A 27,978-nucleotide genomic window follows, 5' to 3' on the forward strand; every position below is an offset into this window, starting at 1 on the left:
ATTTCCTCTTTCTGAGTAGACAGGATGCTCTAGAAGACAGTGGAATAACTGGATACTTATTAACTGCACTACTGATTATACCGAAAGTCTTTAGCGTACTTCTTAGTCAGACATTCAGTCGTACTCACGATACTTTCTCTAGTAAGGTACCAGGACACTATTGTTTGTATATACTGTTATAATTCTGTTGAAAAAGGTGGCTACGGTTTGAAACAAGGAAAAATTTATTTTTTATAGACAACGAATTTAAAACTAGGTCTAATACAGTCTAATAGTGTGGAATGTCTAAGACAAAGTCTGCATAGATACAGCAGCAAAAACATTAGCAAAAAAAAACAAACCATTTTTTAGTAGTGATACGGACTGAATTTCATATTTATACACCGAAGTATACTTTTCGTCTTTTTTTAATGAAAAAGTGCAAAGCACGACCGTTGCTTAATAATGTTTAATGCACCGGCCAATAGAAACCATATCATTTCGTTCCAAGCAAGGTGAAACACAAAGGCCCAATGGCACATTACTATCACAACGATGAAATCAGATACCGAGTCTGCTGTCCACCATCCAATCATAGGACAGATAGTTGATAAAGACCAGCATAAAATAAGTCATCTCGAAAAGTAACATAGCATACCGTGAGAGACACCGCAAAACAACTGTGTGCGCTATCTCTGCACACGGATATGTGCTTTTCTCTCTGTCTCTGTCTCTTTTACACACACACACACACACACACACACACATACACACAAATGCGGACATTCAAACACGTGCGATGTTTATGGAACTGATCAGTGTCGTCGCTCATAAACGTGTCGCGGCAGTTGGTTGTTCAGAACGCCGTGTATTAGTACGTTAAAGTGCAGGAAAAACTGGTAGCGAAGTTTTCGTCTCTTTGGAATGGTACATTTCGATTACATTTTCCGCGATTCAGTTTCTGATGGCGCTACGTATTTGTTAATCTGACCATCCCAGACCTCGCTACCACAGCGCACACATTTGGTGGGAACAAACTTATTTTCCTTAATAGCTGATGCAGCAGGTTCTTGATTAGCGAGACTACATCACGCTGTATGTTCTTCTGCGGCGGAATGCAGTTGGTACCGCTGTCGTTTGAGCCGTTGGCGGTACTGACGGTGCGGCAATCTCCAGACGCTTGCGCGCTGCATCGCATTTCGTGCGAGAGAGTTGCGTAGTGAGGAGGTGAACCGACAATTCCTGCTGCTGCTGCGTGCTGCGCGGATACTTTTTTTTTTTGACACGCTCACATCATTAGTAAGGTAAGGACGATTTCTTTTAATTCGTGCGCAAGTTTTCAATTTATTTTACAGCGTAGCGATGGTTGTTTCACGTTCTCAGTTATTTCACCACCGAGCCTAATGTAGATAAAGATTTTCGGTTATTATGCCCTCACATTAAAATTAGCAAACCTATCGCTATTCCTGTAAATTCTGCCGCTTCACAGATTGTATGCACAGCTATGAAAAGTACTGCACGGCTGCGAATAAGATGCCGTAAGCGGCACATCATTTTCGTAAAACGTACTGAACGACGTAGTTATAGTACTGTACACGTAAATATGTGGTACAGAAAAAGCCCCCCGTCCTTGTTACTCAGGAATAACGCTGCAAGATAAAGGAACAAAATATATATTCTGCAGTAGAACGAAACGTTTTCCTTCTATTTTCAGTAGGCGTGATGTCAAGACAAAACTTGAATATCTGCTGAACGGAATAATTCGTTTGTCAAAACTTACCACAGACTCTTATACTTATCACACGCGATTGCACAGAATGAGACGCTTTTCTGACAAATCGTAAACCCACCATTGCGTCAGTTCGGCATATTTTAGCAGCACTCAACTTCACGAGATCCACCAGCTCCATAAAGATTCAGTCCAAAACGGCGTGAGCTCAACTTGTTCCTCCTGATACTGTAAGGAGGAGGCCCCTCTTTCCCACTCAGCACTCTGGGCACGTGGCCAGGGCCCTGTGTTCGATAGGGACCCCCTAGTTCCTGTCAGATCACCAAACAATAACCGGTATTTACTACCGAAAAATTCGAACGATAATGACTGACTACGAACCTACTTGCTTATTGGCTTTGCGCAGTGCACAGTTCTGCACAGAACGAATAGCGACGTAAAATTAAACGTGACTGATCGACTTAAAATAAACCGACTCCACGATCAGGAATTCCCCTGTGTCTGTGTGCGGTGGTGTGAAGTTTGTTTTGTTTGCAGTTGTTACTGACTGTGCCCCGAGGTATTCTTTGATTAAATCGTCGTTTGCCTGCTTTGTTTTGTGATAGCGACTGTTTTCGGTGTAAAAATGAATACTGAATTGTAATATAAAATGTCGGAACGGTCATATTCTAGTGGATGTGCAAGAAGGAAAAAAAGCTGTACATAAGAAGGAAGTAATTGAAAAGTTACCAAAATTAACAGCGTATTTTACTATTACTAGTAGAGCAACTTTTGTAAGTAGCAGTCAAATAAATCGTCCACATGATGAGTCGTGTCGATCACAAATTGCAGGAATTTCTGGATGTTCATGTTCTACACTAATTTCAGAATTCTACCAATTTAGGAAAAGGGACTGAATCAGAAAGCTATCGTCCCTATGATAAAAGTGCAACAACTTTCGTGACTTAACAGTGTTAGTTGAACAACAATTTTCGAACCCAGAAGAAATATCACTCGATCCTGCTGATAATTTTCATGAAAATTTTACAGAAACAAATCGAGAAATTTTGATTTGTAAGGGACCTGTATATTTTCAAAATAACGATTCTGACTTTTTCGGGACATTCAGAATTTACAAAGATGGTAATAAATCAGTAACTAGGTATTTAAACAAAGCATTATTTCTACGCAAATTACAGAACAATGGAAGCGTCGAAAGAAAATTGTTGTTGTGTTTGCCTTCCAAAACTCTGTATTTTGTTTTTCATGCTGCTTATTTAACCCTTCTGATGTAAATCTGTGCTCTCCGAGATGTAATGATTGGAGGCAAATTACTCACATAATTTTAACACATGAAAATAGCGCAGCACATAGGCAATCTATGGTGACTTACCTGGCACAATGTAAAGCGTAGAATAGATATAGACTTATTATCTCAACATCAAAATAAGTGGATTACTGGAGAAATGTACTTAAACGTATTGTAGCAGTTGTAAAATTTTTGGCATCGAGAGGGCTTCCATTTCGCTGTGGCAATGAAATCCTTGGATCTCCCAAGAATGGAAGTTATTTGGGATGTGTGGAGTTATCGAGTGAATTCGATCCATTTCTTGCAGATTGCTTACAAAGATTTGAGAATCCCGGAAAAAAATGCCGGCCAGAGTGGCCGAGCGGTTCTAGGCGCTACAGTCTGGAACTGCGCGACCGCTACAGTCGCAGGTTCGAATCCTCCCTCGGGCATAGATGTGTGTGGTGTCCTTAGGTTAGTTAGGTTTAAGTAGTTCTAAGTTCTAGGGCACTGATGACCTCAGAAGTTAAGTCCCATAGTGCTCAGAGCCATTTGAACCAGAAAAAATTACACTTCTTATTTATCAGCGAATATCTGTTCAAATGTTCATCCGTGTGTGAAATCTTATGGGACTTAACTGCTAAGGTCATCAGTCCCTAAGCTTACACACTACTTGACCTAAATTATCCTAAGGACAAACACACACACACATGCCAGAGGGAGGACTCAAACCTCCGCCGGGACCAGTCGCACAGTCCATGACTGTAGTGCCTAAGACCGCTCGGCTAATCCCGCGCGGCTCGAATATCTGTAATGAGTTTATTGACATAATGGGAAAACAGGTCTCAAAAATTATAAATAAATTTAAATTAGCAAAATAATTTTCCATTGGCGTTTACAATAGGGCAGTTCTGTCTAATATTGACCAGCTAACTTTTATAATTCGATACGTGAAAGACAGTGTTTCTGTTGAAAAGTTCCTGAAATTTGTACCTATTAAAGACCATAAATCTGAGTATTTACCAGAAATCATCTTGAATTTTTTAGAGAATCGCGATATTCCCATAAAAACTGCAGAGGACTAAGCTACATCAAAGATTTAAATACATTATGTGATCAAAAGTATCCGGACACCTGGCTGAAAATGACTTAGAAGTTGTTGGCTCCGTCCATCGGTAATGCTGGAATTCAGTATGGTGTCGCCCCACCCTTAGCCTTGATGGCAGCTTTCACTCTCGCAGGCATACGGTCAAGCAGGTGCTGGAAGGTTTCTAGGGGAATGGTAGCCCATTCTTCACGGAATGCTGCGCTGAGGAGAGGTATCGACGCCAGTCGGTGAGGCCTGGCACGAAGTCGGCGTTCCAAAACATCCCAGAGGTGTTGTGCAAAAATTCAGGTCAGGACTCTGTGCAGGCCAGTCCATTAGAGGGAAGTTATTGTCGTGTAACCACTCCGTCAAAGGCCGTGCATTATGAAAAGGTGCTCGATCGTGTTGAAAGATGGAAGTGCCATCCCCGAATTGCTCTTCAACAGTGGGAAGCAAGAAGGTGCTTAAAACATCCATGTAGGCTTGTTGTGTTAGTGCCACGCAAAACAAGAAGGGGTGCAAGCCCTCTCCATGAAAAACACGAGCCGGCCGGTGTGGCTGAGCGGTTCTAGGCGCTTCAGTCCGGAACCGCGCTGCTGCTACGGTCGCAGGTTCGAATCCTGCCTCGCGCATGGATGTGTGATGTCCTTAGGTTAGTTAGGTTTAAGTAGTTCTAAGTCTAGGGGACTGATGATCTCAGATGTTAAGTCCGAAAGTGCTTAGAGCCATTTGAACAATTTTTTGAAAAACACGACCACACCATAACACCACCACCTCCGAATTTTACTGTTGGCTCAGATGGTTCAAATGGCTCTAAGCACTATGGGACTTAACATCTGAGGTCATCAGTCCCCTAGATTTAGAACTACGTTAACATAACTAAGCTAACGGCATCACACACATCCATAACCGAGGCAGGATTCGAACCTGCGACCGTAGCAGCGGCGTGGTTCCGGACTAAAGCGCCTAGAACCGTTCGGCCACAGCGGCCGGCTACTGTTGGCACTAGACACGCTGGCACGGGGCGTTCGCCTCACCCACACACTGCCATAGGACCACTTTGTGTACCGTGGTTCATCACTCAACACAACGTTTTTCCACTGTTTAATCGTCCCATGTTTCCTCACACCAAGCGAGGCGTCGTTTGGTATTTTACCGGCCTGATGTGTGGTTTATGAGCAGACGCCCGACCATGAAATGCAAGTTTTCTCGCCTCCCGCCTAACTGTCATAGTATTTGCAGTGGATTCTGATGCAGTTTGGAATTCCTGTGTGGTGGTCTGAATAAATGTCTGCCTACTTCTCATTGCGACCCACTTCAACTGCCGGCGGTCTCTGTCAGTCAACAGACGAGGTCGGTCTTTACGCTTTTGTGCTGTATGTTTCCCTTCACGTTTCTACTTCACTATCACGTAGAAAACCTTGGACCTAGGGATGTTTAGAAGTGTGGAAATCTCGCGTACAGACGTATGCCACAAGTGACACCAGTAACCTGACCACGTTCGAAGTCCGTGAGTTCCGCGGAGCGCCCTATTCTGCTCTGTCACGATGTCTAATGACTACTGAGGTCGCCGATAGGCCAGTAGGCCAGTAGGCAGTAGGTGGCAGCACAGTGCACCTAATATGAAAAAAATATGTTTTTGGGGGTGTTGATTGGTTGGTTGTTTTGGGGAAGGAGACCAGATAGCGTGGTCATCGGTCTCATCGGATTAGGGAAGAATGAGGAAGGAAGTCAGCCGTGCACTTTCAGAGGAACCATCCCGGCATTTGCCTGGAGCGATCTAGGGAAATCACGGAAAACCCGAATCAGGATGGCCGGACGCGGGATTGAACCGTCGTCCTCCCGAATGCGAGTCCAGTGTCTAACCACTGCGCCACCTCGCTCGCTTTTGGGGATGTCCGGATACTTTTGATGACGTAGTGTATGTCAGGGAAGTATACTGGTTTACAAGCAAGACTCAAGGAGAAATGTGAATTTGTCACCTTTGTACCACGTGCAGGACATTCGATAAATCAGTACGAAAAGAAGGGGGATACGGAAGTACTAACAAGGGAACATCCCCATCGCACCCCCCTCAGATTTAGTTATAAGTTGGCACAGTGGATAGGCCTTGAAAAACTGAACACAGATCAATCGAAAAAACAGGAAGAAGGTGTGTGGAACTATCAAAAAAATAAGCAAAATATACAAACATGAGTAGTCCATGTGCAAGATAGGCCACATCAAGGACAAAGCAGACTCAGGTGCGCCGTGGTCCCGTGGTTAGCATGAGCAGCTCCGGGACGAGAGGTCCTTGGTTCAAGTCTTCCCTCAAGTGAAAAGTTTAATTTTTTATCTTCAGACAATTATTATCTGTCCGTCCGTCCGTCCGATGCGAGGTAACTGCGCCGTAGTATGGGGACGGTACACCAAACAAACATCGAAACACACGACGTCAGTGGACTACAGCGCACGGAAGAGAGAGTAATCCTGCTAACGTGGCTCCCTGGCTGGCTGTTGACTGTTCGCTACTTTGGATGAGACTGCATTAAATACGTGAGATGTATTCCGTGGGGTTTTGCGGTGCGGTCGCAAACAGATACACTAAACTTATTACAGTGAACAGAGACGTCCGTGAACGAACGGACAGATCATAACTTTGCGAAAATAAAGATAGTAAACTTTTCACTCGAGGGAAGACTTGAACCAAGGACCTCTCGTCCCGGAGCTGCTCATGCTAACCACGGGACCACGGCGCACCTGAGTCTACTTTGTCCTTTATGTGGCCTATCTTGCACATGGACTACTCATGTTTGTATATTTTGCTTATTTTTTTTTATAGTTCCACACAACTTCTTCCTGTTTTCTCGATTGATCTGTGTTCAGTTTTTCAAGGCCTATCCACTGTGCCAACTTATAACTAAATCTGAGGGGGGTGCGATAGGGAGGTTCCCTTGTAAGGAGTGACGAGATACGATCGTAGTTCTCTAAGGCTAGAGATACAGCAATAAGGAATTGCTTGGTACGCAGTACAGTTGAAGAGGAATAGACATCTCTAAAAAGGGCAATCACAGAAACTGGGAAGAAGAAACATAGGAACAAAGAGAGTAACTGCGAAGAAACCATGGGTAACAGAAGAAATACTTTTGATTGACGGAAGAATAAAGTAGAAAAATGTTAAGGGGAAATTCAGAAATACAGAAATACAAGCTGCTGAGGAATGAAATAAATAGGAAGTACAGGGAGCTAAGACGAAATGGCTGCATGAAAAATATGAAGTCGAAATAGAAATGATTGTCGAACGGGCTGTTACAGCATATAGGAAAATCAAAACAACTTTTGGCGAAATTAATAGCAAGGTTGCTAACATTAAGAGTGCATCAGGAATTCCACTGTTAAATGCAGAGGAGAGAGCAAGAACGTTGAAAGCGTACACCGAAGGCCTCTATGAGGGGGAACATTTGTCTGATGTGATAGAAGAAGAAAAAGGAATCGACTTAGAAGAGATAGAAAATACCGTATTAGAGTCAGAATTTAAGTAAGCTTTGGAGGACTTAAGATCAAATAAGGCAGAGGGGATAGATAACATTCCATAAGAATTTCTGAGATCACTGGGACAAGTGGCAACAAAATGACTATTCACGTTGGTGTGTAGAATATATGAGTCTGGCGACACACCATCTAACTTTCGGAAAAAAATCATCCACACAATTCCGAAGACTCCAAGAACTAACAAGTGCGAGAATTATGGCACAGTCATCTTAACAGATCATGCATCCAAGTTGCTCACAAGAATAATATGCATGAGAATGGAAAAGATATGTTAGATGACAATCAGTGTGGCTTCAGGAAAGGTAAAGACACAAGAGAGGCAATTCTAACGTTGCGGTTGATAATGGAAGCAAGACTAAAGAAAAATCAAGACACGTTCCTAGTATTTGTCGACAAGTAAAAAATGTTCGACAATGTAAAATCGCACAAGATGTTCGAAATTCAGAGCAAATTGGGGTAAGCTATAGGGAAAGACGGGTAATATACAATATGTACAAGAATCAAGAGGGAATAATAAGAGTGGACGACTAAGAACAAAGCGCTCGGATTAAAAAGGTGTAAGACAGGGATATAGGCTTTCGCCCCTACTGTTCAATCTGTACATCGAAGAAGCAATGATAAATAAAAGAAAGATTCAAGAGCGGAGTCAAAATTAAAGGTGAAAGATATCAAAGATAAAGCAGTCTGATGAGATTGCTATCGTGAGTGAAAGTGAAGAAGAATTACTTGATCTGCAAAATGGAATTAACAGTCTAATGCGTACAGAATATTTTGAGAGTAAATCGAAGAAAGACTAAAGTAACGAGAAGTAGCATAAATGAAAACAGCGAGAAAATTAACATCAGGATTGATGGTCACGAAGTAGGTGAAGTTAAGGAATTCTACTACCTAGGCAATAAAATAGCCAATGACGGACGGAGCAAGGAGTGCATCAAAAGCAGACTAGCACTGGCAAAAAGAGCATTCCTGGCCAAGAGAAATTTACTAGTATCAAACAATCAAACAAAGCCCATAATTTGAGAAAGAAGTTTCTGAGAATGTACGTTTGGAGCACAGCATATTATGGTAGTGAAAGTGGACTGTGGGGAAACCGGAACAAAAGAGAATCTGACCATTTGAGATGTTGTGCTACAGACGAATGTTGAAAATTTGGTGGACTAATAAGGTAAGGAATGAAGAGGTTCTGCGCAGGATCGGAGAGGAAAGGAATATGTGGAAAATACTGACAAGGTGAAGGGACAGGATGATAGGACATCTGTACAGATATCCGGGAAATGGCTTCGTTGGTAGCAGAGGGGGCTGTGGAGGATAAAAACGGTAGAGGAAGACAGAGATTGGAATACACCCAGAGAGTAACTGAGGGCATGAGTTGCAAGTGCTACTCTGAGATGAAGAGGTTGGCACAGAAGAGAATTCGTGGCGAGCCGCGAGAAACCAGTCAGGAGACTGATGACTCAAAAAATAAGTAAATGAATAAATAAATAAATAAACGGGAGACACCAGCGCTTTCTCTCGAGTCTCTCGGGACTTTGCCAGAGATTCGCAAGGTGAGAAAGGGGCCAATGCCGAACTGTGGTTCCATCCCGACCTGGCGACTTAACTTGTTTCTCAACGCTTCAAGTTCGTTCTCAGCGCCAGGTACTTCTGTGTCCCCCGTAGAGGAAAGCGTGCGATGTGCAACGACGGTATGTCTGTACCAATCTCCTGCCTGAACTATTTTATTAAACGCAATATTTAAAACTTCTTTTGCTGTCTTCTGTTGACGTGCCAAGCTTGGTCGACGAGTGAAGGAATAGAAGTGGTAGACGCGCTTAGCAATGTTAACGTGGCAGCATAATTCTCTTGGTTTCTCCGCAGGGTCTTTCACTAACGTATGACGGATAAAGTTGTATGCTTCGCGCATCGATGATTTTATAGACACGGAAATTTCTACTCACTTTTCGCTGCTGACATTTACTGCGCTCTTTTTTGAACCGGAAGTGCAACAGTCTCTGCTTCCTTGGCATTTTTCGAAGTTTGTAAATTTGTGGGTCTTTACCGTCTTTAGCCAACACCGACTCAAAGGAAGGCCTCGGCGCTTGTTGGTGACGTCACGTCAGCTAGGCACGGCGAACGCCAGGTCTGTTGCAGGCAGAAACGCCTGGGCATGCTTATCACTATAAATCTCTTATTTTTGGACAAAATGTTTGGCATAGTTTTGGATTCTGCAGTTTTATTTAGATAAAGATTTTCTTACTATCGTAAAGCTACAAATGAAGATCATAGTTCTGTATTACTGAATGCTGTCGAAACAAACGTAGATCAATATGAGAAGATGCTTTGGCCCATTGCAAGCTTCGGAAATTTTACATTCAAGTAACTATATTTACTTGATGCATTTTGCTATCGAAACTTACCCCAACCTCCTTACAATTAACTCGTTTGTTTTATTTATTTATTTATTTTCGTTTGACATCGTCACTGGAAATGCGAACTAATTTACATGTGTAAATGTCGAACTGTTGTCATTACATTAAAGTCGTTTTCAACGATAGGAATTCTAAACAGGAAACAAAATAGCTTCATACATCGAAAATACTGCTGAGCTTAAACTTTTTTAAACATGCACATTAGAAAAGATAAATATTCCCCTCTTGCAACTGAAAGGAGAAACTTAATAAGATAAAAAATTTTATTTGATAAAACAAGTATCTCTCTTTTGCCTCTTCTTCTGTCCCCCACCCCCTCCCCCAACGTGTACAATCGCAAGATATTTCATTAACATTCAGTGCTCCTCACTCCATAGTCAACCGAGATACCTAAAGAAGAGCGCCAATATGTTCACAGTTTCTTGTAAAAGCAACCCAGTACAAGCGTAACTTCCTCAGATGTACAAATAAGGTAAAGAAGCACGAATTCTGTTGCTGCTGGACCATGAAGTTGTTTTTGTATGTCAATCTTTAAAACAGGTGGAAATTTTAAGTTCAGGATTACACTATTTGTTAAGAAGTGTAATGAATTGCACAATTAATTGATTGCAGAAATCTCTCAGAAGAATGTGTGTCGGTCGACTACCGCCAATAGTTTCACATTTTCCTGTGTCAGAGAGGGAGACACCACCATTACGAGTATGCCTGCAACAGACCTGGCGTTCGCCGTGCCTAGCTGACGTGACGTCACGAACAAGCGCCGAGGCCAGTTGTTTGAGTCGGTGTTGCTTTAGCCCACTACCTCGGGATATTTTCTCCAGAGCGACATTTAAAATCATTTTAAACTTTGCTGATAATTCTTCTACGGCCATCAAATCGGAGCTTTATGATACCCATTCATTGCCTAACACGGTAACAACTGCTCGTGTGATCTTTACGACAAACGAACACTGCTAGCCTTCGTGACAGATTTATTAACAGTAGTAGCCATCATCGCTATGATATCATGATCACTGATCCCTGTCTCTACACTGTTACTGTCGATAAGGTCAAGCCTGTTTGTATCTGAGAGATCTAAAGTAATTGCACTGCGTGCCAGTTGTCGAACTACTTAGTCAGGACAGTTTTCCGAAAACCTATTCAGGTCTACTTCACAACACTTGTAATGTTGTTACTTTAATTCGTTATGAAAGCGGTGCTGATCGACAATAAAAGCGGGTTAAAAGCTGTGAGCTGTCTGGGGAAGTTAACCTTGCATTACCGCGCAACTGTTTCGGTAGGTATCCAGTCTAGCTTACCAAATTCCCAACCAGACTAACATTAATTATAATATTTTAATAGACATATGACAATCAGTTTGTATTTGGAAATTTATTTTAACATTGATCGTTGAAATTTCAGCATCTTAAACTTGATTCATAACTAAACTGGTGCCTTATTTAGGATTGTGAAAATGTGAGATTGTAATCTTACGGAACACATCAAATATGGAGCCAAGATTGGGAGACTGCATACAACACTGCATTCATAAAATAACACATGTAGAACGTTGAAACATATGCAAGAGGAAATTAACCACAACCAACCGATTCAATTTTCACCCAAAGAAGTTACGTTCGTAGCACAATCCTGTCCGTCGTGTAATTACCACACACTGGTATACTAAATTCATACTAACTCTCTGTGAAATCTTCCCGAAAAGAATAGCTGAGGGCTACTTTGATGATTACACCACATGCTTCACGTGGTCAACTTGGTTTACACAAAGAGTGTAACTCCACACTAATTTTGATAATTAAAATAAATTAGATCGAAAAGCAATTTACAAAAGAAAAACCTCGAACTGGTTACTATCGTCTTACTATTAACCTGATGGGTCAAACAGTTGTATAAGCACGTGGTACTCGTCTCACAAAGTACACCCCACGTGGGTTGAACATAAAGAAAAGTTGCTATATTGAAAAATATTGTCAAGACGAGACGTTAAAATCTCACGCACATTCGCATTGAAGATTGATGATGCTAGTTAGAGTTACTGATCAACACGTGGTTCCGCTTTACTCACAAAGTAGTGACAAAGCAACTACCAGAATATATTCTGAACTTCACACTCGAATTACACTGCGTTGCAATTTAAGATAACATTAGATATTTTAGAGCTAAACCTGAAATAAAGGTGATTAAATTTTCAGATAGGCTGATCTTAAGAAATTCATTGCCCTACGGACTTAGCAGACACGCGCTTAGCCGGAGATCTTACCACTTCAGACGCTCGCCGCGGATAGACTGCCGTGGTCCCTTCCTGAGGGTGGCTCACAAATACAAACGGAAGTGGCCAGAGGGGCAGCTTCCTATACCAACATGACAAGGGACGGACAGGACCATACTAAGGATAGAAACCTCTTTGCTTTTAGAAAGTGTAGCTACCTGTTGCGACGTTGGTCCTACTGTTCTCTAGCAGACAGGCTTGTCTGCTACCATCCAGCATGCAACTAGAAATACATTTGCTCATTCATTCTTTCACACAGAAGGGAAGGGGGATGACAGTATCTTATCATATACAGTATATAAAAGAAAGCGGATGTAGGTTCCGTATGAGACTGTGTGACATGAATTACATATAAACTGTGTTTTAAAGTGTAGTAGTGTGACAGATCGTTCTTGTTTATGTGTAAAAGTAACACGTTTCACTGCTCAGTCTCCTCCCAGATAGTCAAAAACACCACAGTAAATTTAGTAGAGGAATTTATGCCGTAAATGACAACATATTTAAGAAATTAACATGAAAGGAATCCAACAGAGACCTCTCACACTGTCTCTGGGGCACCTGCAGTGAAACCATAGAAGTTCCAGACTATACTATGTAGGTTAAAGTCTCTACCGACTAATATCTTATTACCGAAGTATTTCCGCGCCACTGAGCGTACTCTTTCTGTAAATGGTTCTATAGTTGTTACGACGGAACTAGGTGTCCGGTAAAAACTTCAGCTGCTTGATACGCACTTCCAGATGACCTCGTAGTCAGACTCAAATTCAACCTCGATAGACACAATGTTCTTGCCGACTGCAGTGAATACTCCCCTGCTATGGCGCCCATCCAGTCTTTTCGATAAACGTTACATGACTCGTCAAATATTTCGGCCAGATTTCGTGACTGGAGACTGCATCACAAGCACTGGGCAAGGCTGAGGGAGTCAGGACACAGGTAGGTATGGCCCGACCGTACGAAATATTCCCCTCTCCCAGGTGGACAAGACCGTGAACACCTCGACTACACCTGGGGAACTATCTGCAACAATCTACTTCATCAGCAATGATGTGCGGTCTTGGGCCAGTTTTGCCGTAAATTGTAGCCACATTGCTGCAGTATTGACGGCAACATTATTTCGGCGACACACTGCCGTACAATATGCTGCCACAGTAACTCCGAGAAATAACGAGAAGTGAGCCAGTTCATTATTGAGCTACGATGTGGGACTGTAAGATGCGAAAGAATTTTTGAAAAAGAATTCCCGAGTGGTTTCCTCAGGAGATTTTATAGCGCAGATCACACGCGAATCGAAGAACGGCGGTTTTTTATTTATGCAAAAACTGAACGATTTACTGAAAATCTTCCGCCGCGGCAACACCTCGCCTGGAGTGGCCCCAGGCTGAGTGAGTGTGTGTGTAGCGTGTGCGGCGTCATTCAGAGCCGTGATTCAGACACTCCCCAGGTCGACATTTATTAACGTGCTGCCCTGTCAGACGAAGCAGCGGGCCGTGTTGTAGCGGTGTTCGTGCAACAGTATAGCGGTAGCAGTTACTTCTGTAAAATATCTGGGAGTATGCGTGCGGAACGATTTGAAGTGGAATGATCATATAAAATTAATTGTTGGTAAGGCGGGTGCCAGGTTGAGATTCATTGGGAGAGTCCTTAGAAAATGTAGTCCATCAACAAAGGAGGTGGCTTACAAAACACTCGTTCGACCTATACTTGAGTATTGCTCATCAGTGTGGGATCCGTACCAGGTCGGGTTGACAGAGTAGATAGAGGAGATCAAAAGAAGAGCGGCGCGTTTCGTCACAGGGTTATTTGGTAAGCGTGATAGCGTTACGGAGATGTTTAGCAAACTCAAGTGGCAGACTCTGCAAGAGAGGCGCTCTGCATCGCGGTGTAGCTTGCTGTCCAGGTTTCGAGAGGGTGCGTTTCTGGACGAGGTATCGGATATATTGCTTCCCCCTAGTTATACCTCCCTAGGAGATCACGAATGTAAAATTAGAGAGATTAGAGCGCGCACGGAGGCTTTCAGACAGTCGTTCTTCCCGCGAACCACACGCGACTGGAACAGAAAAGGGAGGTAATGACAGTGGCACGTAAAGTGCCCTCCGCCACACACTGTTGGGTGGCTTGCGGAGTATAAATGTAGATGCAGATGCTCATGGCAAGGAGGTCGGCAGTTCCGCGAGAGTCAGCATAGCGCCGCAGCTGGAGCGACGTGCTCGATGAAATTTTTTGGAAATCTGTGGTAAGGTCTTATTGGACCAAACTGCAGAGGTCATCGGTCCCTAAGCTTACGCACTACTTAATCTAACTCAAACTAACTTACGCTATGGACTACACACACACACCCATGCCCCAGGAAGGACTCGAATCTCCGACGTGGGGAGCCGCACGGACCGTGACACGACTCCCTAGACCTCGCGGCTACACCGCGCGGCCGTGCTCGACGAGCTTGTGGTGGGAGCGGAGAGGGGAGAGGGGGGGGGGGGCATGGAGGCGTGGAAGGGTACTACAAGGATGACAGTGAAGCGACTGTTCCCGCTGCGACAGCAAGTTGCGTCAGCTCTATATACAGTTGCAACAGACGATAGTGCGCATGCGCAGGGTTTGGATCGGACGGCAAACGTACGGTACAGACTTTATTACTAATTCTGCACCTATGTTTTTAAATGTATCTTGTCCTTCAACACAAAAACTCAAACGAAGTAACAGAAAATTTGCTGATTATATATTTCGCTAGTGTTCACAAGTACCACAGAGTGGAAGGATAAGGAACTTCACTAAATATCAACGCTTGGAATATATTGTCGTAGTTGATCCAGTGTCCCAACACAACAGTAAACTGTACGTAGGCACAAGCTATTTTAAAGCATTATTTATTTGAAAATTTATCTTGGTACGAATTTGCACATCTAATAGAATACTCAGTTCGTAAACCTGTATTAAATAGACAATTACAAAATGTTGAATGAGCCGGAAATGCAGATTTTCTTGTAGAAGGGTCGTAGGTCTTGTCGCTTAGGCCGCGTTCACAATGGCACCGACAGCGGTCGTCAGACACTGTCTCCAGAGGTCGCCCGATAACATCGGCCGACAGCATGGTCATAGTGAGTCCGATCTCACTAGCCTGCGTGGTATCAGGTAGCTGAAAAATAATGTGTGGTACTACCTCAACCTCTTACTCTGACTCCAAATCTGTTTTCAGTGTTTTGCTATCACGTACAGTTTCACCGCTATTTGGCTTCAAAGATATATTGCAGTGTCAATAGGTTATGCGCATTGTTGGAGAGAAAATTCTCACAAGGAGAGGTCGCCAATCGGGACACACCGATTTCGCCCAAATTGCGTGTGTAGAAGGAGGTGGGTCTCCACATCACGTGCCTTAAATATTTCTCCTGAGTGGTGGGCCTTAGGAAAGGAGAAAATTCTCTCGAAAGTTTTTCTGATGGCCGTATATACCTTATTCATCATTACCTTCGTCGTGAACGGCGTAGCGTAGTGGTAAAGCGCATTGTTTACGAAACAGACATGGCACCAATCCCAGGTACCTACTGATTTTTATCATGTTTGTTTTACTTCGTTTCTTCCGATTGTTCAACTATTTGCCGTAGAAATTAAACACATTCAAGTAGTATATTTATATAACTAGGCGAAAGTGTTTATGAAAAGTTTCCAAAGATTCTTGTGATTACGTGCGCTACTTTTTATTCCCCATCACAGTAGAAGGTTTGCAATTTTTATGGTGACATCTATCATAGAAACATGTGAAACATATATATGTTTCACCCCAGGCACATTTTATGAAGGCATTGTTTGAGCAGTTACATGTTGCCGAAATATGCGTCATTGGAAAGGACATTTCATTCAAGTTTTGAACCGACGGTTTGTCTGCTATCAATTTGGATGTAAACCAAGCGTACTGGATCATAGGGGGTGAACACAGGAGCACTGAATTGATGATGCACGATCGAATGTATTTTAATTGCATCTTCTCTTGATGATATTTCTCACTGTTGTCGGAGCAATTCAGGGGCACTTTGTAGTCTTTTAATTAGAATTTTGACTTGGCGATAGAAATATACATCACACGGTTGAACCAGCGGTGTACATTTTGGTGGAATGACCTCCATGGTACACATTGCCTCGCCTAGCTTTTTCGTAAGTGTCTCATCATACTGTGTTGAATCTGTTTGGCCGCTCCAAGAATCCACCAACAGAAGAAATCTATTGTCTGCGACGTATGGCTTCAATGTTGTTTCCAAGAATGTTGCATAAAGCTCTTTTGTTAGTTTCCCTGACATGGAACAAGTAACGACAACATTTTCGTACTCGTCTTCTAATGTTTTGACAGTGCCGGCAACCCGAGGACCGAAATTATTCGCAGGCTCTTGCAAACATAAAAACACAAGGGTAAAAGTTTCCCTGTAGTGGTTAAACGGTACTGTGCTGTGTAAGAGTGGGTGGTCTTCGATAGATTGAATTTCTTCACCATAACAGTCTTTGCACCTTTGACATCCAGAGACCTATTGTACGATGACTCATACTGGCATCTGATCTGGTCGGTGTTAATTATATAGTCGATGTTGAAATGTGGCATTAAATGTCTCATCTGCATACGAAACTTCTCTGCTGCTGTCACTGTTTCGTCCAAAGTTGCAACATCATTTTTGCTGACGAATTTAGTTATTTTTCGCTGCCTTATCGAATATTTTTTCTTGAAGGATTTTGCCCAAATATTGGAAGCACGGAAGTGAAAACTCTCCGAAAAATACAGGAATGCAACGATCATTGCCCACTGCTGTAGGGTTCTAGTCGCCACCTGTTCATAGCAGCGTCGTGCATCTTGAAATTTTTCCCATGTTTCCGAGTCAATTAAGGACAACTTTTCAAGTCTGGTGCCACCTTGGTGTACTTCTTTTCTCCAAATTTCAAGATAATTCCTTTTCTTCAGGATTGGGAATCTAGACTGCAATGTTGCAAATTTCCATTTCGGATGAGCGTCAGCAAATTCCAGGACCTTCTTTTTGTGAGCCATTGTTGCTGATGTACGTGATGAACTCATGGAGAAATTTTCGGGAGTATAATCCTTATCTGTACTTGAAGAAGTCACCTGTGACAGATAAAAAGAGACTACATATTATAAACGTGTGTGTGTGTGTGTGTGTGTGTGTGTGTGTGTGTGTGTGTGTGTGAGAGAGAGAGAGAGAGAGAGAGAGAGAGAGAGAGAATGAGATGTTCCATGTACCTCTTCATAAATATTTTGTTCATCAGGCTCTGTGAATAGTATCAGATCTTCGTCGTGCTCTATGAAATGCGTATTCATAACGTCGGTCGATAACAGCCTCTGCAATTGCTTCACCTATGGATATTACTGTAGGATTGAAGGAAACAGGAGGATTGTCAGTGATCTTCCCTTTTTCATCATAAATTGAAAAATCATTGGAAAGAGCACTGGTGAAATTTGCTTTGAAATGTTCAGCAAACGTTTGGACATTATCAGTCAGTTTTTGTTGGGTTGCCATGTTTGATTTTGGCGCGACGATACTCACAGCTCTACGAATCGTTGCGAGCTGACAATAGAAGCGCAGTCTAATACATACAGTCGCGACACTCACTGGTGAGAAATCAATTGCAGTCTGATAGCCGACGCAACGCTTTGCGATTCCAGTGGTCAGCTGAGTAACGTCTGTTAGCGTCATATACATAATAAGTATAATATTTTATTTTCTGACCTTTTTGTATGTCATTTACGATATGATTGTTTTATGTTTGATTCGAAAGCTTGAATGTGTTTAAATTCTACTGTGAATAGTTGAACAATCTGAAGAAACAAAGTAAAATAACAATGAGAAAAACAGAAAAAAATAGGAAGTTCCGGGTATTGATCTCAGGTCGCTTGTTTCGTAAGCAATGCACTCTACCATCACTCTTTTTTTCCACTGCACTTTGTTTTTTTTTACGAGGGAACCACTTTATTTTGCCAGGAATGAGGGTTTTTTTTATTAAGGAAGGTAGGAGAAACAGAAACCTTTATTATTCACAAAATAAACATAGTACGTTCTGACACATGATAACTGTCCTGGAAGGAACCTCGCTGCCGTCCTACCATGCAGCATGAAATAACAACAAAATTAAAGTGGGGCCACCTCCGGCACCCTAAAGAAAAGTATTTATAGATATGAAAACAAAATTTGAAGTACATCCATTTGCTAACTGTGTAAGCGTTAGTTTTTCCTAGGTCGCATACTCGCATAGTGTCCTTAGCTAATCACTTTACTTGGTCGGTTTCACAACGACAGCACCGCCTCTAATCTTTGCGCACCCGGCACACCCCAAGCATATGGCGGGTCCGCAAAAACCGTGACTAGGAAATTGGCATACCAATCCTTGTACTTGTGTAGCCGTAATAGTTTTGTGTGTCCATCTTGCAAGTATTGCCAGCAATCCAGGAAGTCCAGTACGTTCTGACGTGTGTCTCTATAGATGCAATGGACCGTCATACCTGTGATCCACGCCACTGCGTTCGTCTTATGACGCGGAAAATACGTTTCCTCTGGAAAAAATACTATGTCAGGAGAGACTGCTGTATAGATAGTGCGCCGCATGAACGCTATTATCTTTCGTGCGAGCGTCCAGACAACCAATGCCTCTCCACAGACCAGCCGATGGTCGTCCGTATCCAGCACGCCGCATTGCTGACTCAAGGGCGAATCCGCCAAATGTATTGAGTATTTTTTATCATTCGTAGGGTATTTTCGGTTCACGACGATGTACCATGTTGATCTGACTGATGTAGGTAGGTGGGGGTGGTGGATCGTGCGCCACACCACGTGCCAATTAAAAGCTGGATGTTTCCGTTCCACCCTATTCCGGGCGATCTGTCGAAGAAGCAGATGGTACACGTCCTTCGAAGTCGACTGTCGGGTCGTCGGTAAACGCCCTCGAACGTAACTGTGTTCCACGATGAACGTGCGCACATACGCTAACGGGGGCGATATATGGCCGACACTGACTGGAGGAACATGCGATGTCGGTACTAGTTCTTCGATGATCGCCCGCGTAGGGGAGTGATTCCTGTTGCGCCACCGTTTGAGTATAGTAGTAATATACATCATGGCACGCGCCTTCTCGTGCACGTTCACTAAACCCACGCCCCCCCCCCCCCCCTCTCGCGCTGGGAGGGTAAGCGTGTTTTACTGTATCTTAAAGAGCTGTCCCAGGCATACATAGTACCCAAAAGCCGCCTGAATCCTCATAGCCATCGCGCGCGTCAAGGGGAGAAGGTGTGTCAGGTGGCACATCATGGGCGCGAGATAAAGGTTGACGAGTAACACTCGCTGCAGCATATCCATCGACCGTAGAGCGTTTAGTCGTACTGCCGTGCGGACTCTGAGTAGAAGCCTTCGGTAGTTGTCCGCAGCCGTTCGCGCTGTCTCTTTATGAAAGGTGATACCCAAACAGTGGAGGGTTTGCACCGCAGGTAAGGGTCCTTCCGTTCCTGGCTCTAGTCCACGCCCCACATGCATGAATTGTGATTTTCGGTAGTTGACCACACTTCCAGCTGCCATCCCATACGTCTGTAGCCAATCCAGTGCTGTTTGAGTCTCCCTCTCATTCCGTACGAGGAACACAATGTCATCCGCGTATTCTCTGCATTTGAATGATAAATGCCGTAGGGAGATCCCGGTAAGACGGCGGCGGAGGCCTGCGAGGCACGGTTCTAAGGCGATCGCATAAAGGAGGATGGACAAGGGGCAACCCTGTCTCACTGATCTTAAGATCTTAAAATACTCAGTTCTCCCTCCGTTGACCACCATCGCGGATCTGGCGCCATGCAACAGTCGCATCACAGTAGCGGTCAATAAAGGCGAGACACCCATCCTGTTCATCATCGCCGCGAGGTACACATGATCCACTGCGATCAAAAGCATGATCGAAATCTACCGCAACCATCGCACCCCGGAGGCGGCATGCAGCCGCGAGAATGACGACGTCACGATAGTCTCCCAAGGCGGTGTGGATATTACTGATGCCGCCAAGACAAGTCTGATCGGCATGTATTCGATTCTCCAGCGACTTTTTGATACGACTTCCCAGGATGCGCATAAAGATCTTGTAGTCACTGTTAAGGAGGGTCAAGGGGCGATAATCACAAGGCAGTTGGCCACCATGGGGCTTCGGTATCGGTATCATGAGCCCTTCCGTGAATTGAATGTGAACCGGTTCTTCTTGCCGCAGAAGCTCATTAAACATACATAGCCACATCGGTGTCATAATGGTCACAAAGGCACGGTAAAATTCCAACGGGAATCCGTCTGGACCTGGGGACTTGCTGCAGGCACCGCGTGTAATCGCTTCCTCCAGCTCTTCACACGTAATTTCAGATAACCCGTCCGCTTCCCTGTTCACACGCTTCGTCGTGAACCACGAACAGAGCGCTAAATAAGGTATATACTGTCATCGGAAAAACTTTCGACAGCATTTTCTCCTTTCGTAAGGCCCACTCAGGCGAAATATTTAAGGCACGTGATGTGGAGACCCACCTCCTTCTACACACGAAGTTTGGGCGAAATCGGCGTGTCCCGACTGGCGTCCTCCCCTTGTCAGTAATGCCCTGAATACCTTTAAAGGCCTGGATGTTACACCTGTTGCTGCTAGTTATTGTTGCTGTATTGAAAGCTGGAATTTTTGTTTAGTCTCATATAAAGATATTGACGAAGAATGAAGATTCTCAGAAGACAAAGAAGAAAAGAGAAAAAGATGCATGACCGTCTTCGGATCAGTTACTGAGAACTTTGTACGGTATAACAAAGATTCGTATTACAAGTCCATTATTGAAAAAAATTGTAAAATTTCAAGAAGATGGGTTTTTAAGTGAGTGTGAAACTCCGCTTTCTATCCTCACAAATATCGACTACTTTCCGGAAATTTGGGACGTTCTATTGAAGAGCAGGGTGATCGTTTTCACAGAGATATTAAGAGGAGGTACCAGTGGCACTTTACAACAGCTGTGTAGGCCGACTACTTTGGGTTGTTGGGAAGGGACAGTCATCATATATAAGGATCTGCAAGGAAGTCAAACAAGAGAAAGTTTAAAAATTTATGGAACACTGTTGACTTCTTGTGTTTATACAAGGTAGTCAAGAAACAAATTAGGGGAGTTCAACTTAACATCTGAGGTCATCAGTCCCCTTAGACTTAGAACTATTTAAACCTAACTAACCTAAGGATATCACACACACCCATGCCCGGGGCAGGATTCGAACCTGCAACCGCAGCAGCAGCGCGGTTCCGGACTAAAGTGCCTAGAACCGCTCGGCCACAGCGGCTGACATTAGGGGAGTTCTGATGAGTATTTTTGAAATGTATTTAATTTTTTTAAACGTGTATTCATAAAAGGTCACATTGTGTCAAATGGTGTTAGAATATATTTGTGGGCTCAGAAGTCAAAATCGTCAAAATATTACTTCTTATTTTGTGTAAAAACCTGAAGTGATAGACAAAAACGGTAGTTATTTCTAGAATCAACGTAAAAAATTGATTCAAGAACACCTACTTTCAACAAATCATCTGACAAAAAGTTTTCAAATGCAGACTAGTTGTCTCCTCCGTCAGTTTTTGGCAGGGTCAAGAGGTTAGGCTAGGTTAGAATGTATTCTATTAATGAAGTAGGTTTGATTTTAATCTACTAGTGTGGGTGGATACGACTCCTCTGTGAGTGGATACGAGTGGTGCATAAGGGGCTTCTGCTATTACAGAGACGCTGAATGCATGTGAATGAGCTTTCCTGTCTCGCAAAGACCGTGGTGAGTATTATACACTGTGTCTTCAGTTACCAGAATAACTAGACAAGTTTTACCAATATATGGCATGACAGAAGAAACGTTCCGTTACATACTTGAGATAATTTGCGGTGACCTTGAAAAGTGAGTTATAGACACTCCATGTGCTCAAGGACATTTGCAAACCACTTCATATTAACAGTATCACTACCCTCCTGGCATAAAACACCGGTAGGCAGTATAATAATTTGTAGATCCAGTACAGTAGCTATAAGCATATGAAATACGTCACCCTCTTCACGTGAACAAATTAATTTTTGAGATTGTAATACATGCCTAAAAATTTCCAGTAAAGTGTTTGCCTATTTGAGGTTTCGAATAAAGCTGCCATTTCAGTCCTTAGATTCCGGACGATATCCCGATTATGATATTTGCATCCTCAGGATGCCTTAAACTCATTCTTTCTTGGACTAAACTTAACGAGTTTCTCACACACCGCATTTCGTGTGCGAGAACGTCAGTCGATTTGACCGAAGAAAACAAACTGATTTGAATTTCACCGATTATCGTCCGAAGTCAGTACGCTCGGGAGATAGCAACGGCTATATTATGACCGCGCACGTAGTGGCATACTGATTTGAAAAGATCGGCCGTCTCCGACCGGTGTCGGTTGTCGGTGGAATGCACCGGCTTTAGGCTGACTGGCGCAGTTCGGTAGCTCGGCCTTTGCTGGTCACGTGACGGTCAACGGATGAAGTACGCAGCGCGACCTGTCATGTACGAGGGCCTCGGAGTGGGAGGCTGTGGCGTCACAGGCTGTGCCTCGTGACGTCACTGATTTCGCAACGACTGCTGTGCTGCTGCGTTTTCCTTCCCGATTGGCCGAGCGCCTATGCTCGCTCGGTTGCCACGACTTACCCCCCCCCCCCCCTCCCCCTTGCTCTGTTGCTGACAGAATTAAAGATAACTGCACTCGCTGCAACCGGTCCTTTGTGACCGAACAGTCCGGAACGGCGCGGCTGCTACGGCCGCAGGTTCGAATCCTGCCTCGAGCATGGATGTGTAGGTTAGTTAGGTTTAAGTAGTTCTAAATCTAGGGGACTGATGACCACAAATGTTAAGTCCCATGGTGCTTAGAGCCATTTGAACCATTTTGAAGCACTCATTGCTGTGCTGCCGCGTTAATTTCCTCATAAGTAAGTTGGCTATCTCCAGCAACTTTAGAATGTCGTTTCGAAGTGGTGCTTGGCCTCCGCGGAGTCCTTTCTTCCTGAGTGGCGTCACCGACCACCACTGGCCAATCTCTGACGCCATTTGTAGCCGTAGCATTGCCAAGAGCCTCTCGGCAAATGGCATTCGGTCGTGGTTGGTTCATATCCGCTCGTGTCCCACTGACTGTGTCAGTCTTTCGGTCAACCACCAAACGAAGGTTTGCGTCCTTGACTGCCTCGGCAGGTGCCCGGTCAGCGCGGCAAATTCCCGATCGAAACGCCCAGGGTTCGATCCCAGGCAAGGGCGGAGATTTCCTCCGCGCAGAGTTTGGGAGTTGTGTTGTCTTTTCGTTTTTATTGCCGTAATTAAGTTTTCCCTATTGAAATGGCTGTCTGCGCACGTACCGAAAGTCAATAATAGTAAAATAAAAGTTTGTGTCCTCACCACTTTACGCTAGCAGTACAGTCAAGTCTTCTTTTGTTCTGTCCACAGCTCGTGGTCTAGTGCCTACCAATGCTACCTCTGGATCCCGGGGTCCTGGGTTCGATTCTCCCAGGGGTTGGGGATTTTCTCTGCCCGGGGATTGCGTGTTTGTGTTGTCCTTATCATTTCATCATCATCCTCATCATTCCTGACTGTGGCTAGATTGGACTGTGAAAAAAAATTGGACTGTGAAAGAATTGGGACTTTAGTACGGGCGCTGATGACTGCGCAGTTGAGGGCCCCGCAAACCAAACATCATCACCGTCTTCTTTTGTTGTTGAGGTAAGTTGTGTGAGCAATGGAGTAGTTCGAACAGAATATAATGCTGATCGCAGAATAATGTCGATATAGCTTCTCGGATCCACCAGATATTAGGCATACCAGAGATGTGAGAAAGACAACAAATTCAGTAGATACTTGCATCAGGCCGGAACGGAGCAAATAAGCATAAGCTTTGCAGTTATTTTTAGTCAAAACGATAAGCAGAATAATTTCTTCGCAAGTAAGCAAGTGCGAATCCGTATCTTTTATGCCGATTAATATTAAAAATGTACGAAAAACATGATCATTGTCGCTGCTAACATTCGTGGCAGCTGTAATTACATACCTCATGAATCACTGTTCTGTCCGAGAATTTTGATGACTAATAATAATGGTTTTTATGGGATCTCGTATTCTGGCCTCTTACAAAGTGTATAGCGTGTGTTATCAAGCGGCTTATGCGACACGTCGTATGTACACCAGGTGTAGAAGTATGAAACCGGAATTACCCTATAGATGGTGCTAGCCGTCAGCATACGGCCCGCGAGTCCGCTTCTGCAGCGCTATCTGCTTCCTGCAACTGCTGACGACGAAAGTCAAGACAGAGTAACCCAAGTTCCAAACATCGGTATCTGCTGAAAACCGGTAAAGATGTTGAGTTTTGTGCCTATTAACTACGATTTGCTGACAGCACTGGTTTTCTGTTACCATTTGAAGAAAACTGCAGCAGAATCGCATCGAATGCTTGTCGAAGCTTTCGGCGAACATACTCAACACAGTATTTCGAGTGGTTCAAACAATTTAATAACGCTGATTTCGACGTGAGAAACGACGAGTGCGGGAAACCACCGAAAAAGTTCGAAGACAACGAATTGCAGGCCTTATCGGATGACTATGATACTCAAACTCAACAGCAACTCGCGGAACAATTGAATGAGACGTAGAAAGCCGTTTGTCTTCGGTTGAAAGCTATAGGGAAAGGTGCAGAAAGTGGGAAAATGGGTTTCACATGAACTGAATGAAAGACAGCAAGCAAGTCGGAAGACCACTTGTGAAATGCTGCTCCGCAGATACAAAAGAAAGCCGTTTCTTCGCCGAGTAGTGAGAAGTGATGAAGAATGGATATATTTTGAGAATCCTAAGCGTCGTAAATCATGGATGAATCCAGGCAAACCACATACATTCACTGGAAGACCATATCGCTTTGGAAAGAACACAATGCTCTGTGTTTGGTGGCATCAGAAGGGTGTCATCTATTATGAACTGTTAAAACCTGGTGAAACCGTTAACACTGATCGCTACCAACAGTAAATGATCGATTGAAATCGAGCGTTCCGTGGAAAACGACCGGAATATGGAAAAAGGCAACACAGTCACATTTCTTGATGATAACGCCCCATCACACACAGCAAAACGGGTCACGGAAACGATCGAGGCGTTCGGTTAGGAAATATTATGGAATGCCGCTTATTGTCCAGGCTTGGCTCCGATTATCGTCTATTTGCATCACTGGGACACGATTTCGCTGAACAACGCTTCAATTCGTATGAAAATGTACGAAAATGCCTCGCTGACTGTTTTGCTTCAAAAAACGAACTTTTTTGGCGTGGAATTCATAGCTTGACGGAGAGGTGGGAGAAATGTACAAATAGGAATGGAGATTATTTTCAATAAAATATTGTTTATCAGTTTCAAACACAGACGTGTAGTTATTGCAACCAAGTTCCGGTTTTATACTTCTACACCTGGTATTTTACGTTTCATTATCTTTTTTTATTTAGATTCCTTACCTTATACTTACTTTAATAAAAAGCAGGAAATGCTTTGCACACGGCACTGCAGACACCGGAAAGCAAATAACAGCTACTGAATTGACAAAGTCTCTAACGTAAGCGTAACTGGTCCTAATAACCAGAGTGTCAATGCTAGCCTTTCTTCATTTTACGGTGTTCGTCGGTAATTAGTATTCTGTTTTTAAATTTCCTCCTCCATTGCAATTCGAAGCTAGGGAAAAGTGTCAACCTATATACGTGCAAAGTTTTGAACTGATGCTAACTAAAGCAGGAGTTGCAGTTCAGTGTCGATTGCAGCACCACCTCCAGGCGTTCCATGTTTACGTAACAAATGAGACACCTAAATTTTCCTTTGCTACCCACTGTGCTTACTTCGTCAAAAACAGTGCACTCGTCACGCAAAATAATCCTCTCTTCAATTTCAAACGTTTTGCGTCGTGCCTCTAACGATACAGCCTGAGGCAACTACGACACGCTACCACAAATGAAGGGCTTATTTCAATAGTGGTACAAGTCCATTTTTGTTCATTTTAAGATACAGACTCCTGAAGTTAAATGACCGCTGAAAAATCTGCAGTTTAGATACCAGAAATATTCAAGCATATGGCTTCTTGCTAGAGATGAACCTTTCTTTCTGTTTGTTTGGATCATTAATGTCAGAAGCACTATAATCAGAAAAGTGGAGGTAATGGACTTGTACCACTATTGAAATAAGCCCTTCAAATGTGTCCAGAATGATTAAATAGATAGAGCTGCGGTTTCTGCCAACCTATAACGGACGTTACGGCGAATTTCTCGACGTTCGCGAGTAATTGCTATCGTTTACAGTCGCCGAATTGCGACACCGACTTTGTTTTTATTTCCGCATTAGAAAGAAGCTTCTAAGGGAACTTTGACGACATAACATGGAATGTATGGGACTTGATCAAACAGTATCAAGATAACGTCGCGTTAAGTGTTTGCTTAAATTCGGTGCATTAGGACAGACGTTTGAGGAACCTCTTCTCCCGAAGGCGGGGACGGTGGTTTGCGGCCCTGTTGTCTTGATACTATGAGATGAAGTGCCATACATGTTATGTTGTTCAAGATCTCTCAGAAGTTTCTTTGAAATACCAGGGAAGAAAAAAGTCGGCGTCGTAATTCGGCGACTATAAACGATAAAATTTAGTTGCGAACGTCGGGAAATTCGCTACTATTGTTCGCTATAGCTTGGCGAAAAGTACACCTCGATATGTTTAATCGTTCTGGGTATGCCTGAGCGGCCTATCTTAGATGCCTCTTTTAACCTGTATAGTGTTGTATTCCTCCTGCCAATTGTCAGCACCAAAAAGCAATAACTTAGCGTTCATAAGCAGTACTCGATATCCCGTGTTCTCTTCCGTACCGTCTACGGTAAGCGCTTGTTCACAGGTACAAGCGAATGGTAATGAACATTGGCGAATTGTCTGCGAGAGCGCGTTCGGTTGTGTTCACTTGCATTCGCTCTTGTGAGAAGGGGGCTTCAGATGTCTCGTCACCTTGCAAGGGTTCGCTAGATGGCTGAATTAGAGCAGCTGCTTGTATACTACTGAGTACAGGCCTTGAACTGTATATTTGCAGTTTTACCCTCCCATGTCGGAACGTGAGTAATTCTTACGTCGCTAAGTTAGACGCAGTTTCACAGTAAACAGTAGCTTTCACAACCAGACCAAGCAACGTTTAGTGGATGGTCAGACGTGTAAGAGACAGTAGTGGCGGCCAGTCTACTTGGTAGAGGACCGCTCCGAAAACTTGTCCGTCACAAAAGTCTTGACTGCGGTAAGAGCTCTGCTGTTTGGCAATTCTTACAGCGTGAGTAAATACACACCGGATGATTGGATAAGTGGTCTCGTCTACTGACCCGTCAATGCCGTACCAAATTTTGTCCAAATTTCGTCTGCGCGTTTTCTAAACAATCAAAGGAGGATGTACTAATTTGTAGCCAGCAAATTTTAATTGCGTTGTGAGGAGGAAACACTTACCTGAAGAGTGACAAAAAGTAGCGCCGACATCTACAAAAATTGTGACGAAGTTTAAAGTTATATGAATGCGCGGTGTCTGCCTAGTAAGCAGGAGATGCCGGGTTCTAATCCCGGTCCGGTGTACTTTACCGCTCGTCGCCTCTGATTCCACGTAATGTTGCGCAGCAGCTGACGGGAGTACCCCCT

At 43.6% G+C, this 27,978-nt stretch overlaps 1 protein-coding gene across 1 annotated transcript in view; it reads left to right on the forward strand.

The window, feature by feature from the left end:
- The first annotated feature begins 1,190 nt into the window (after positions 1-1,190).
- Positions 1,191-27,978, forward strand: part of LOC124619782 (poly [ADP-ribose] polymerase tankyrase-1-like) — an 88,593-nt gene continuing 61,805 nt past the window's right edge. The window contains exon 1 of the mRNA XM_047146370.1: positions 1,191-1,283. The gene's annotated coding sequence lies outside the window, so the exon portion shown is untranslated. The remainder of the gene's footprint in view (positions 1,284-27,978) is intronic.

The sequence above is a fragment of the Schistocerca americana genome, chromosome 6 (genome assembly GCF_021461395.2).
Source record: "Schistocerca americana isolate TAMUIC-IGC-003095 chromosome 6, iqSchAmer2.1, whole genome shotgun sequence".
Classification (NCBI taxonomy): domain Eukaryota; kingdom Metazoa; phylum Arthropoda; class Insecta; order Orthoptera; family Acrididae; genus Schistocerca; species Schistocerca americana.